A 15,391-nucleotide genomic window follows, 5' to 3' on the forward strand; every position below is an offset into this window, starting at 1 on the left:
ATTCCGTAACGAGTTGCAATAAAAAAAAGGCGTAACTAATATATATATATGTATTTGTTTGCTAAAAGCGATTTCGAGAGAAATACATATACCCGTATTTAGCTAACTTTCTCCTCATTGTACTCAAAGCTTTCCAATAAACTGGAGGAAAATTTTGGAGGTTATGTTGAAGTTGTCAGAAGTTACAATTTTTTACAAGAAAGCGACCCCGTAATTTTTTGAAGAGTTTTGCCACATATAGTCCGAGGTATATGAGATCAAACCTATTATTTATGCATCTACAGAGCTAAAACTTGCCTCATATATATATATATATATTTAAGAATGAATTTATGGAATCTTTTAAGTGTTCGTTGGGAGTGGCTAAGGTATGTACATCTATACCTCATTTAACATCCGTGGTACAGCTGTACCATTTCGGATTTTAAACACAAATTTTTAACAGTATTTATGTATGTGTTTGTGTTGGTTGATTTTTCCGACAGGGTGTCATGTTTGGTTTGCAGACAAACCGGTTTCGGCATTGTGCCATCTTCAGTGTCATTTTTCGTTCTCCCTAGTAGAAACTTCATGATATCCTCATGTGTAGATTTGGGAATGAACTAGTGGCATTTTTTATGAGTTTGCATTACTCGTACGCAGGAGGGAATGGTTAACCTATAGCTTTTTGGCCTCCTTGATACAATTGATTGGTCGCCGCGAATAATGTTTTAAGCGGAAAGATTATAATTTTGCAGAAATACAAAAAAAAAAGAGTGTAAAATGACGCACATACACATAAGCTCATTTGATTTGGTTTTCTACTTTTTCGATACAGGAGTACTCGATAAACTTGCGCTTAAAGTATACAATATTTATGTAAAATGTACATTGCACATTTATATCCTTGAAGTTAAAGAAATTTGTTCTAAAAAAATTGTCCCTGTTCGCGGCGACCATTCAATTGTATAGCAAGAGTACATAGATTTAGAAGATCTTTCCATACTTTTGTTGCATTAAAAACTAGTAATTTTAAAATGCATATAGAGAACTGGAATATTTTATATTTCAAATATAACGGACCATGGTTTCAGTTTAAAATACAGCTTAAACACCCAGTGGTACAAGGATGTCAGTGCAGTGAAAGGGTGCGAGAAAGGATGTAACAGATGGGTTACTATGGAAAATGTAACTCATACGCCAAGTACGATTATAAGTGCACGAGTATGGCCATGTGGGATGTGGCGTATGAGTAACATTATTGCCCGCTTCTATGTCATACTAAAAATTATTACACATTTTCATTTGACCACTCCAAACTGGTTTATTTATGCACCGATTTTCATCGTTAGTAGCTTAAGTTTTTGGCAACAGAACAGGCTTTATCACAAAAAAAAAGAAAATTGCAAAACGGTGAACGTTTTTTAAATGTTTTTGTTTTTCTTCTTAAGGTTTGATTTTTTTTGTATAAAAATGAAAATATCTTGTGAAAATTACCTGATCTGAATATCAGTATACAGTTGCATAATCTACGACCCAACATTAAGTTTACTTGTCTCGTCGTTTTTTGTGTAATTTCAAAGAGATTTTCTCTACGGTAGTTTTTGAGTCCACACCAAAGTAAAAAAAGGTCCTCCAAACACCCACGCTTGTTCCAAAGAAATTAAGTGAATGTATCTAAAAATATATGTACGTTTAAAATTTTCCATGTTTAACCGATTTCAAAAAAAAATGAGAAGGTTATCAATTCGTCGGAATATTTTTTTTATGTGCATATGTTATCTACCGCACAACCGATTTCGATAATTCTTTTCTATCGGAAGTGTGTTGCCTAAAGGGTGGTCCCATACTAATTTGGTTTAGATCCGAAAATTTTGTACTAAATTAATTTTTTGTAATTTTGTATACTGTATTTTACGGTACTATTAAATTTTTATATGAGAATTGAAGTCGGTTTTGTTTTTTTGCTTAAAAATTACTTGTTTATTTCAACAATCAACCTACTCAAAAGTGACAATTTGATCCAAAAAAACATTTTAGCTGGCTGCATTTTTGTATATTCTGGTATACATATATCAGGGAAAAATATGATATGTATGAGTATAAACGAAAAATTTCATAGGACAACCGTAATTGGCACACACAAAAATAAGAAAGCTGAGGATTAGTAGTAAAATAACAAAAAAAAAAAAATCGACATATTAAGCGCTTCACAAGTTTCTAAAATTCGCAAAAATATACCTAACAGGGCCAATATTTTTCGGTTTATTTACAAAAAAATGTTTGTTGCTGCTTTTCTTGCTTGCAAGTTTTCGCAAGTGAAATTTTCGCAGCAGAAATTTGCAGCGGCCCTAAAAATGAAATGTCATTTTGCTCTCGCACTTTCCCCTGATTTCTTCGGGAACGGGGAAAACGCGATGTTTTGCAACAATTTTGTATAATTATGACTAAAAACAATGAGTTGAATAAGTACACATACAAAATACTGGACTCGAACTCTCATCCTTCGTCACAAACGCTAAATTTCACCCAGCTTTTCACATAAAACACGTAATCACTGATTCACAACAATTAAATAAACTCAAAATTTTGTTAACAAATTTGCTAAAAATCACACTTGCCGATCCAGAGACCTAACAAGAAAAAAAAAACGGCGGGAAATAGTATGTATGTATATGTACATTAGGGTTATGATTTTTTTTAGATTTAAATGCCTGTGGTGGCAAACGATGAGCTTTTGTATAAATTTCCAAAAAATAACAACAATTTTGATAAATTATAAAAAAAACTCCCGCGCATAGCGGAATTTATTATCAGTTTCTAAGTGGAGAAACTTAATATTCAAACATGTTTTTCTTCTCAAATGTTTTATGGTTTTATTAAAGTAAAATAGATTTGTGGATTTAGTGCTGATACACATCGTTTTTAAATCAAAACTTGGTAGGCAAAAAGGGATTTCGGTCGAATTTTTATACTAGGTATGGGGCTTTGCCATGCAACAGCCTTGTAAATGAAATGATAGTGTGCGCGGGAGGTATTTTCACGAACCAACAAAAATATCGCCAAAAAAGTAATATATGGACAAAAGTTCATTAAATGAAAGCACAGGCAAATCAAAATAAAAAAAAAAGTGTAAAAAAATCATAACCCTAATGTACATATTTGCTACACGTGCGCTAACACACAAACATATGTTAATGTCAGCTGTGCGGATATTATGATCAAAACAAAATGAAACGTTTTAATAAACTCAGTGGGTGTGTTGGTAATTGCGTACAGAAATAAGTACATTTGAGAAAATATGAACTTGGCAATTTAAAATTAATTGACGCTAGATTGGTCATTTCTGGCACTGTGCGAACGTCTGACGTCTTTTGCGACTGGTCTGGTACCTATCCCCATCACTGGAGGTGCTGGAAAGAGTTTAAGGCCCGAAAAATGCCAAGTTTACTGAATGCTGAAGTTTACTGAATGCAGTACCGCAATTCCCCCTCCGACTTCAATACAAAACCCCAGGGAAATAATCGCTACAACAAGCAAAAACTAGTTGCTACATACAGACATACATATGTACATATGAATGTTAGCATCACAAACTATGGGGCCTAACACTGTAGCTTTCGTTCCGCTGGATTTTTGCCATTGCATTGTGATCTTTCTGATAAACCATTTTCCAATTTTACATAAATGATTTCATCTTCAGCATTTACTTATTTATTATTCAGGAATATGTACATATGTACATTTATGTAACTAAACCCCGTGACGTGAATACCATAAACTTATGAACATACATACATATCGCTAGCTTAGAGAGAAAACTTGCTAAGTTCACTTTTTTATGAAAACTATTTCGATATAGCAAGCAAGGCGTATTAAAAATGCATAGTTTTGAAAAAAATTAAGGTACTTGTTTTATGTTTCCTTCTTTTTATATTCAATATAAAGGAAAATTTGTTAAGTCTAAAAGAGGCACCGAAACTCCGTTAAAACCAAAATAATACGAAATCTTTTAATAAAGTTCGAGTCCTACTTATTCGTATGGAGTTTTGCACGCTGTAATGGCTGTAAGACGTTTTCTTCCCCTCCTGGAAAATTAAAAAAAAAAATGGACTTAGCAGCTTTGCACTCTTAGCTATCGATATATGTATAGGGAATAAACTGCAATAGCGGTGACTAAAATAATGCGCTATGCTACTTTTAAATGGTACACGGATGAAAACATGTCGGCGCCACAGAACGTTTGCTTACACTCAGACATACATACATACACACACAAACCCAGCCCTGATGGGCGTCATTGTGGCATTAAGCAGTTAATAAAAAAGTATCCGGTGGCGCCTGGCTTCCCTTCTTTGTTTCCTTCTACTTGAATCACCGTTGTTTTTGGATCCATCACCATTTACGCTGCGTACGCACGGCAAATCGCTTGCGGCAATTAATTAGCTTGATGGCGCCATGGTGTGTGCGCCAACGGTGTGACTAAATAGGCTTCAAATATACGAGCTCGGGCAATCAATGCAGTTCCTTGTAGATATCATCAAAAAGTCATCAACTCGTTATTGTTAGCAAAAAGTCATTTGTGGTCATGCACTGCATTTGAGTGACGCCGACGAAGAAAACGCCGGCAAATTTCAAAGGGTCTATACATACATTCATATGTATGTATGTCTGCCCTCCTCCGTGACTCCTTAAAAGGCTGGGCAAACAAGGTCGTCCAAACTTCTCTCTTTGGCGAAGAGCACCGTAGGGTTAGGGGACAGACAACCCCTTGTCAAAGAAGTGATCTCTTAATAAGGGAAGCACCGCCGCTCAATGGCGACTAATTTTGTTCAAAAATGGCTAAGTCGTCAAATTTTTTAAAAAACCCTTCAAACCATGGTGACAAGTTTCAGGTTTTTAAAAGTGTTTGAAACCAGATTCCGCAAATAATAATAATGCATCTCAAAAAATCATGCGGAAAGAGAAATGCTGCGTGAAAAAGGAGTAACCCACTGATTTTTATTTTTTTTTATTTTATGCGTTTTCTTTTATTGCTCAGAAAATAGTCGTTATTTTTGAGTTTTATTTTTGCTTGGAAAAAAACTGAATTTTTGGTTGTTTTTTCATGCAAATGCTAAATATAAATATAATGCTAACGGTAATTGTTACGGCAGTCGTCGTTTTCGTGTTTGCCTTCATGTTCATATCCGCAAAACCGTCTTCGTCATTTTCTCTTCGTCTTCGTTTTCGTTCTTTTTCATGCTTATCCTCGTCTTTGGCTTCTTAATCGTTCTCTTTTTCGTCGATTCCGTATTCGTAATCGATTCCGTCTTCATATTCGTGTTCATCTCGGTCTTCCTTTTGGTCTTGGCCTTCGTATTTGTCCTCGTTTTCATATCATATGTCTTATGTTTTCATCGCCATATTCGTATTCGTCTTCACCTTCGCCTAGATGTTCGTTTTCGTATTCGTGATCGCCTTCGTATGCATGATCGCTATCGTGTTCGCTTTTGTAGCCATCTTTGCGTTCCCCTACGGCTTCGCAGTCGTAATCGTATTCGTATTTGTTTTTGTCTTTGTCCGAAAAAAAAAACAAAATTGTTTGTTTTTAACGCATAGCCCCTCATTTTATTGGTTTTGTCTTAAAACTATTCGAAATAAAATTGTATGCAATTCGGACCACAGCAACACGTGCCGACTTGCAGGCAAAGTTATCAGAATAATCTTTCTGAAGTCCGCGTATTTTGATTACTTATTCATTTCACTTCTATATAAGGCGGTGTTACTATACTCGCTACGGTATTAGGGAAAATATTTAGTAAATCTGCGTCTTTAGTTTTTTACCAAGCAGTCAGGATTTTTTCCAAAGGACCATACATTATAATATATTTCTAAAGGTTAACACAAAATATGGATATATGGGTATCAGTCAAAAGAAAATTTCAAATCAAGACTAATTATTACTTTTTTTTCAATTATCCTTTTGGAGCATTTAAAAAAAATATCCTTAAAATTCTTATCCTTCAGAAATTTTTAATTTTTAATGCATTTTGAATAATCTTAGCCTAATTTAAATCCTATAACTATATATAAGGATACTGAAGAATACAAAGTGAAAAGGATATTTTCTTTTAATTATTTTTTTCGGTGTCCTTGGGAGAAATCCTGCTGCCCTATTAAAAATTTAAAGACGCAGATTTACTAAAAATGCATTCAAATATGGAAATAATCTTGGGACAGTCTATGGGGCAGTAAATGGAAGTGTATATCAACCTCGAGGAACGGATTTTTAGGACCTAAAAACCTATGAAAAAGGCAAACTAAAATAGCGAAATAGGCGGGAAAAGGCAGTAGAAATCGCAAAAAAGGCAAAAGAAGGCACTAAAAAAGACAATACCCGAAAAATAATCAAAATGTACATTTATTTTAGAAATGTTTATTTTGCAAGTAAAGAGAAAAAAACTATTAACTAGTTTTATTATATGAAAAATTTCCACTTTGAATCTTTGACTATTTTCTCCTTTCGAGTTTTTAACTCACAAAACTTTGAACCACAAGATGCATTTTGAAGTTTCATTCGATTTTCGCGAAGAAGAGCCTATGTACTTAATGTGCGCTCGAGGTGGATTGATACGAGTGGCGCCCAATTTAAATATGGAACGTTTAAATTTTTCATATTATCAGGAATAAGGGCAAATATTTTAAAAAAGGCAACATCAAATGTGTATGTATATATGGAATCAGGGAAAGCTAAATCGCGGACATTCTTAATCGAATATACTCTATTCTATCTCTTTAGCAGAAAAAACAGGCAATTTCCATAAAATCCGTTCCCCGATGATCACATTTCACCAGTATGTAGAACAAAGACACAATGTCCTGTACCCACAAGAAAGCGAATGGCGGCGGTCTGAAAATGTTGTGCATACGAGATGAAAACTACATACATACATGCATACATATCTACTATATATGGCTGTACATGTGTGTGTGTGAATGCACGTGATTTTGTGTTGTTTGTGCATGTGTGTTTTTGGCTTCCAAGTAAGGATGTGGGTGCTACGTTGTTGGAAAATATGTAAGCATTTTGTTACGTTCGAATTCAATGTGGCCAAAGCGTGTCACATCGTTGTGGTCATTGCTTATTTGCAGCTATTGATTTTATGATGTTCATTCAAATGAGAAAGAGCTTACATATTTTAGCGCACAATACTTACATACGCACAATACTTACATACATACATAACATGAATGCATGCTGCAAATAAATAAATACGGACCAAGTTTGAAAAAGCAATGCGAAAGCACCCTGCCAAACAGAACCAAGAGATACATACATACATACATATGTACGTATGTAGTTGGGAAAGATGTCGCCACTGACGGAAGCAGATGCAAAAGGTAGAGGTGTGTGGGGCGTATGAGTGACATACATAAATCGTTGTAGCAGCCAGACATGAGCCCTGAGATGAATGCCAAAATGTTATGAAAACCACTGAACTCGCATTGTGGGCGATGGAGGCGATGTAGGCGATGGAAGCGAGGTAAAGTGGCAAAGAATAATGCTTAAACCTCTTAAGGTCTGGTTTCATAAATATGTATGTATGTACAAACATAGGCATGTGTATGCAGTACATAAATATGCACTTAATTTATATACTTCACATATACTTAAGTATGTACATACATACATATACATAATTGGGTTAATCAATATTAAATAAGAAACAACTTAATACATAACTACATACATACATACATACATACATATGTATGTATGTACTATGTAAGAATTATCTACTATGTTAAATGGGGTTGTGCATAAAAAGGCAAATATTTGCGATTGCGATAGGTAAGCGATTTTTATTCAAAAGTAATTTGTATAGTCAAATTAGAGAGTTGAAGATTGGTCACATGCCGACTTTTGAGAAAGTCACTTTTGTCGCCGTTTACCATTTTTGCAGAGCATAAAATTTATCAAAATTATATGTTTGACTAAAAATAAAGCTACTTCAAGCCATTGTAAAACTATTGTGGTTAGGTAAATTAAAATTCTGTTTTAATTCGGCTACCTCTTAAGATGGATACTAACGTTTAGACTATTCGATTGAGTTGGGAAAACAAATTTTAGCAGCCTTGGCTTGAAAAGAGTCCACACGCCGATGAGCCGACGGGAAAATCAATTTTTACAATCTCGACAACGTAGTATGTAGTAGTATTCGAAAACAATAATTACCATGCACACAACCGTTCGATTTTCGTCACTTAAACGACATAAATACATAAACAGTAAAAAACAAATATACAAATTAAAATGCACCTACAATTCTATGTTTGTATGTAGGTACGTTTTATATCAAACGCATAACAAATATATTTGATTTCCAACTAACCTAAATTCAATTCTGAATCAATGTAAGTATTTTCCTTCAGGGTATTTAAATATCCACACGACATTCATATGTACATATGTATTTATATATCGCTCATTTATTCAAAGACTGTCGCAAGTAAAGAAATAAGACTATTGGACTATTGATGTAGAATTTTACCCGTAATATGACGCTCATATTCTGAAAAAAAAAATCTATGCTAAAATTTTGTGTAGTATCCGCATGAAATCTTCATTTCCCGCTTGGTGAGAGTCAACTGAACATCTTAACGGCGTCTCTTCCAAATAGCGTTTTTTGAGTTGTGACATTCTTTCAGTAAATGAGCGATATGTAAAAGGATATGTGAATGGATACATGAAACCCTTATCTTGATGCTTATTCAAACATTAGGGCTGTGACTACACCACCGCAGCCGAGAGAATCGGGGTACATTCAGCTAGATGCACGATAGTAGCCGAGTTCGATGCCCGTCTTAAGCAAAATAAAATCACGATTGCTTAATTATCTGGTTATCTGGTTAAACATAATTTTTCTGTAGTGTATTTTGTGGTTGTACAAAATAAAAATACACATACATAAACATATTTATGAAAATATTTTTTTATACACAAATTTGCGTGTATGTACGGATGTACGTTTAAACATAACTGTAGTTATAGCTACTCTCTAAAAGTAAATTACATCCCTAATATTCTTAGATATCCATAAGCTGAATGTACTTAATACGGTACAAAAGCGCAGCTCGACGTCGAGCGACTACTAGTTCTATGATCACTTTAGACGATAAGGATAAATATGTGATATCGTCCATTTGGGGTGGGTTAAATCACTTAATCGCGTTTTGCGGCGAATGAGAGGCTTTGTAAAAAGCTGTTTATTCAATTTTTTTGTAGAAGAATTTGATGATAAAGCTCTGAGAACTTAAGTGATATGTAGGTATGTATGTATACATATATATTAATTGTATGGAGTAATGTGTTGATGCTAAATGATGCTGAGTTTTTTTTGGCAATACTGCAGCTGCTTTTGAACGTAAGATAATGAAAAAAATATCGAGATATTTACGTACATATGGACTTAGTTCTTTTATATTTTTTGAAAATTATTTGTGCTCTTTCAGCCAGGTCGGTATTCACAGCGTTTGCACACAATGGCAACATCGTAGGTTTTTGTGGCTACATAGCTTCAAGAAACCGGATAGAATGGCAGGCTAAAAGCGGTTAAACGCTGGCTGCGGGTGTGCCAACGAGTTTGCTACTTTAAAGTTGTCGCTCTAATTGCTGTTATTAGCTTCGAGATGCCTATAAAATTTCTTGTACCAAAACGTACGATCTTTCAAAATCGTCTATTTCAGAAGCTGTGGTATTTCTGACTACTGTGGAGCGGGTGGTATTGATACCAAAAGTTGGTAGAGCCTCACAAGTATTACATTGGACTTAGTAGGCAATTGAGAAGTAAAGTCGTCTCTCATCCTACAAGCGCCACACTTTATACTACATAAGTCACTTAAGATGCCAATGTTGATGGCGCAGGCGATGAGAACATCCCATGTAGTAGCCAGCCCTTTCAGTTAAAGTAGTAGTGGTAGCAGAGGGAGGCCTTTTTATTTCGAATTTCCAATGGACGTAATTTGACACAAAAGAGAAACGACTGTCATGCTTTAATACTTTCATTGTTTCTATTTATTAAAAACGACCGAAGAGAATTTTGGAAACCAACATCAGACTCTCTATCAACCCAACATTTCTATACAAAGCCCAGTGCGCCTACTAAGATCGAGTCAACTTCAACCCCCTAGTCATGCCGGCGACTAACTCGATACCAGTTAGAACCGAATATTGTATGCTTTCTTCAGTTCCGATAAGAAATAAATGGGATTGATGGCATAGTGAGAGAAGGACATATTTGACTAGCTAGACTCAGAGTTAGACAAGGCAATAGCCTTACTGGCTGCTATAGATCTTTATGCGAGATGGCCAAACATTATAAAATTTAACTCATATGGATGGCCGTTCGCTGGATATTAAGGCTAAGTGCAAAAACTACGAATGGCTCATCCATCTGGGAAATGACACGGCGGGTAAGCCGATGGGCACTTTTAAATTATTTGCGACAGCTTAAAAGTACGCCACTTTAGTGGCCATTGAATTCTGGAGTAGCCTTTCGTGTCGTAAAACCCGCATGATTACAAGACCTTCCTTACGGGTCACTGGCGGGGGGGAATTACCGGAACATTGTCGCATTGCTTTTGTTAAAAAAGGATGATAAGCGAATACATACATATATACCACAAAAAGAAAGTTAAGTCACAATGACACTTTCAAGTTATTCCGATAACAAATGTATGTATGTATGAGCTAACATCCGCAGGTTAAGAAATTTTCGCCTTAGGGCTTCCTAAATTTATTTTTCAATCGAATGCATTTTAACATCCGACATTTGCATTAGCCTACGTAACGCGATGAATGGCCAACAAACAAAGATAAAAATGGATTTCGCCTAAAAGTACGGCGCTTTGCATTGTTGCTCCGTTGCTGTCGTGTGGAATAGGAATAAGCCAATGGGCGATGTGCGATGTGCGACGTGACTAACGATGTCTATGTACATGCTGGAGCGCACAATTTTCGTTATGTAAGCCATAAAGCATTTATAAATGCTCCGTGAAAGAGGTAAAGTTGTAGACGAGTTGAAGGCGAGACGTGGGTTCATTTTCAATTGCCCGATGGTTTGTGGTGACTCGCGGGTGCGTGCAAAGTGTTTTATGTTTCACAGGGGAGGCACTTGAATTTATTTACACACAACGCATGACATAACCCATGGCAGATGCCTTGCATGTAGCTCGAGCCTGGGTAAATGTTCGCGCATTAATTCTAGACGGCAGCCTGACATCACAATCAGATTCGCGAGGATATGCGCGTTAATTTGATGACTGCGGTACAGCATACGCGACCGTGTGTGTTGGCTTTTGGTTTTGCATACATACGTACATATCTACATACACATTTCGTTATTCGTGTTGGTCGCACATTTCGTTTGGATAATGTTTATGTTGACCTTTTTGAAAACCTAAACTGGGTCAGCGTACCAGTAAATAGTCGTATCACAATCCGTCGCTGGCCGCAGCCGTTTTTTTTGTCAACGCCTCCAACGCTACCGCATATCGTGAATATCTACATATAAGGGAAGTTCGGACACCAATGCAAAATGTTTTAGATGGTCTGCTTACTGCCACCAAGGAGGACCTTACCCTGAATTGTCTTAATCTGGTGCCCGTATTTTGGACTAGGTACATGCAGTTGTTTCTGAACGAAGCTCGTCCAATTATAAGAAATATGAGCGCCAAAACCAGCGATTTCTACCGCAGGATTCTCTGTTCAGCTTTCTCAATGGTATGAATCACGTATGACGATAATCTGACGTCTGACGATCTCGTGTTAGCGATTGTCTTTCTTCATGAAAACCAAAAAATATTTGATCGTTGCGCGCTTCCACTCCACAATGCCTGGGTTCAAACCCTAGTCAAAGCAACATCGCAAAAATATAGAAAAAAGGTTTTTTCTTAACAGCGGTCGTCCCTCGGCAGGCAATGGCGATCCTCCGAGTGTATTTCTGCCATGAAAAGCAGCTTCTCATAAAAATACAATCGCCGTTCGGAGTCGGCGTAAAACTGTAGGTCCCTGCGCTTTGTGTGACAACATCTAGGCGCACGCCACAAATAGGAGGAGAAGCTCGGCCAAACACTAACATATGTGTAAGCGCCAATCTATTATTATTAGTATTATTATGTTCTCTTTACATTTCTTAGTCTCCACATACTCCAGCTGAAACGCTATCTATGGAAATTTAAAAAAATGCATTCATAAATATTTTGGAGTCCGCTAGACCCACCTATGTTTAGCTACCTTATTGCAATAAAGTATAAGAATAAAGATAAAAATGTGCTATAAAAAAAATCAAAAATCCATCCAAAAACGCATCCATTTAGCTACAGTAGTTATTGACACAGCAGAGGAAAAATAAATTCTAGAATTTATTTTAAAAATTTTTATTTTATTAAAATATCAAATATCGAAGTTCCACAAAAAAAAAATATAGTGATTTTCAAACTGTTGACGGCACTACCATAATTGAAACGATAGTAAGAAACAAAAATACATTAATCAGTGTTTTCACGACATCGTTTTTTCAATTTCGTTTGAACGACTATCCTGTCAAAATTACGTGATGCATGCCCTTGATTCTATTCGAGAGTTCGTTGTCGACGTTTTGACTCTTGAAAAGATGCCGTTTTAGTCCCCTGACTATTAAGATTTTGCAAGGACAGAATCAAGTGGTGTAATGTGGAACGATTTTCCGTCATCCCTTGTCAAATTTGGTTTGGAGAAAAACCGACACCAACAACGAAAATGAAAAGGAAATTCTTCCTGTGGACAACGAACATCTCTGATCTAAGGGGTAAATTTCCGATCGAAGCGTTCATGAACTTGGCGATTAATTGGCGTGTCAATTACAAACGTTTATGTTTCAATGGGAGAGCGCATAGTGAAGAGAAAAGCGTACACGGTCAAAAATTTGGGTTTAGTTTTTAAACCGAGCTGGGACTGCTGCATTTTTTAATCTTTTATAGTCTAATTTTTAAACCAGTCAATAGTTTTAAGCAATTTTTAATATATTCTGGTGTAAATTTTAGTCCAAGCAGCCGAGAAAATGATGTTTTCTATGATTGGCTTAAAATTAAAACCAAAAAGTTCGTGGCTTCAACTAAGGCCCTATTCGTTTAAAAATCAAACCAAAATTTTTTAATTCTAGTATTTCTAGGTTTCATATATAGAAAAATAGAAACCCAACATATGTGCTCTCTTTTTTATTAAACTTAGAAGGTTTGTATTTGAAACTAAATTTGTTTTGGTCATATATGTATGCAGTCCAAAAAGTTTAAAATTAAAATCGAAATTTTTAACCGTGTAGGTACATAGATATACGTTTGTAATCGACGCATTGCTCGATGATATGCTTGTCGCTTTTGTCGCCGCTCCACTATGTGCTTAACTTAAGTTAGCTGCAAAAAGTGGATGCGCTGTAAATTCTCGGAAGAAATAACTCTCACTGTGGCAGCTAATCAGCTTTTGCACTCTTTTCATTCACCTCGCAAGAGCTCTCCGTCTGCGAAATCTACCGTTTGCGGAATTTCCCTTAATGCTTATGGTTCAAGTGTGAAGTGTACCCACGTTTAAGGTGGGTCGACTTTAACCTAACCTAACTATACTCTGTATACTTACAGTGATCCTATTTATGAGAGCCAAATACGGGACAAAAAATATTTTTGCAAATTCTTTCCACAACAGCTCACAGATCTTGAAACCTCCTTCAATGAATCTAAATGAATTAGCCCTGAAACAGTATCCTTCTAATAGTAATATCAAAAAATTGTAGGATAATTTTCTCAAGATTTTTACCCCGTAAAATTTGTTTGAAAAATTCGTTAAATTTTAGTATAATAAAGTGCAATTTTAAGCCGCTAAGGCTTACCATAAGTTTTTGGCAATTTTTTTTTGTTGACGATGTTTCGCATTTTTTTCATACAAACTACGTGTGTTCGACCATTTTTTTGAAAGAGAAGCAAACGAGCAGCACTTTCCACTCGCACTTTATCATACTCAATTTTATTGAGTTACAAAACTACAGACCAAATTTTTTTTCTAAAGATTCTTATTAAAAAGTTTGAAATTTTGGTGAAACATTGCTGAATTAATTTTTATAGTTTTTTTGCACAAAGTTGGAAATTTTTTATTATATGGTCTTTGTTAGGAAAAGAGCTTTACTTTCGTAATTAATAAATATTAAAAAAACTAAGGAAAAATAGCCAAAAATTACTAAAATGTCGAGTCATAATTTCTGTTTTGGTCACTGTATGTTATCCTCGATTCGAATCACAGGCATTCAGATTAGAAAATAATAACTGTTTATGGAGAAAATTACGATCATATAGCGACATCACTTAAAACTCGTTCATAGCCATGCCATTTTAATGAGCTGTTAAGTGATGGAAACACCGAATACAGGACATTAAAAGAAATACAGAACATTTGTCGTCCCGTATAAAATAAATAAATTACCAGGACAATGGGTCAAAAAAGAGGACTGTCCCGTATAATACAGGACGGATGGTCACCGTATCTATACTATACTGTATACAATACTATATACTTAATATCTCGTGCAGAAGATAAAAGAAAGGTTACTGAAAATGGTAAGGTGAAGTTAATTCAAACGACCGGTCTAACTTCGATTGAGAAATACAGGTACATATTTAGGCCTTTCACTATTCGACCATTTCGCGCCGATGACCCATAAAAGTTTGGAAGCTGTCATATTTTCATAAACCAACTTTTTTGCGTCTGATTTGATATTTTTTTTGAATCATTGTATTATTGCAGAATAATTAACACAGAGCACATCCAAATTCCTTTGAGAAATTTAATTCAAATGAAACCATAAACCAGCAGTAAAGTCTCTATCTGAATAGTGGATATTGCTTGCATTCAACGCGTTTCTCAATTGAAATCTTTTACTACGCCAAAACGCAGTACAAGCCTTTACTCAAAAGTTAGTTGGGAAATATACATACATATATTACGCCAGAGGCAGGCAAACACACTTATATACACTGCATTCATGAGATTGTGATGAGCTGCTTGCCGGTTGGCTGCTTGCCGGTTGGCTGCTTGCAATGAGTAGGACTAAAGTTGCTCATACGCCTAGGCAGGCTGCATTCGAAAATTAGGGATTTACAGGCGGGGTGAGAGCACCATCAAAGTTTGTAAGTTGACTTATTGCCATTTACCATTGCCACTCTGCGCCCGATTCGCTTTTGTTTGGTTGGGTCTGTACTTCTCAGTTGTCCTCAAGCATCTTTTCCAACATCATAAAATATGGCGTTTTTGTTGCCACTTGCACTTAATTCGATTTGTGCTTAAATTTGCTGCTCTGCGGATTTTTGCATCTCGTTGATGTTGTTTTTGGATTTTGACTACGTA

General features: G+C 35.7%; 1 protein-coding gene across 4 annotated transcripts in view; it reads right to left on the reverse strand.

Moving 5' to 3' along the window:
• The window catches only part of LOC118748128 (beta-2 adrenergic receptor), a 41,310-nt gene that overhangs the window by 9,078 nt on the left and 16,841 nt on the right, over positions 1-15,391 (reverse strand). The window lies entirely within an intron of this gene.

This window comes from Rhagoletis pomonella, unplaced genomic scaffold (genome assembly GCF_013731165.1).
Source record: "Rhagoletis pomonella isolate Grant_MI unplaced genomic scaffold, Rhpom_1.0 Rhpom_scaffold_00012, whole genome shotgun sequence".
Classification (NCBI taxonomy): domain Eukaryota; kingdom Metazoa; phylum Arthropoda; class Insecta; order Diptera; family Tephritidae; genus Rhagoletis; species Rhagoletis pomonella.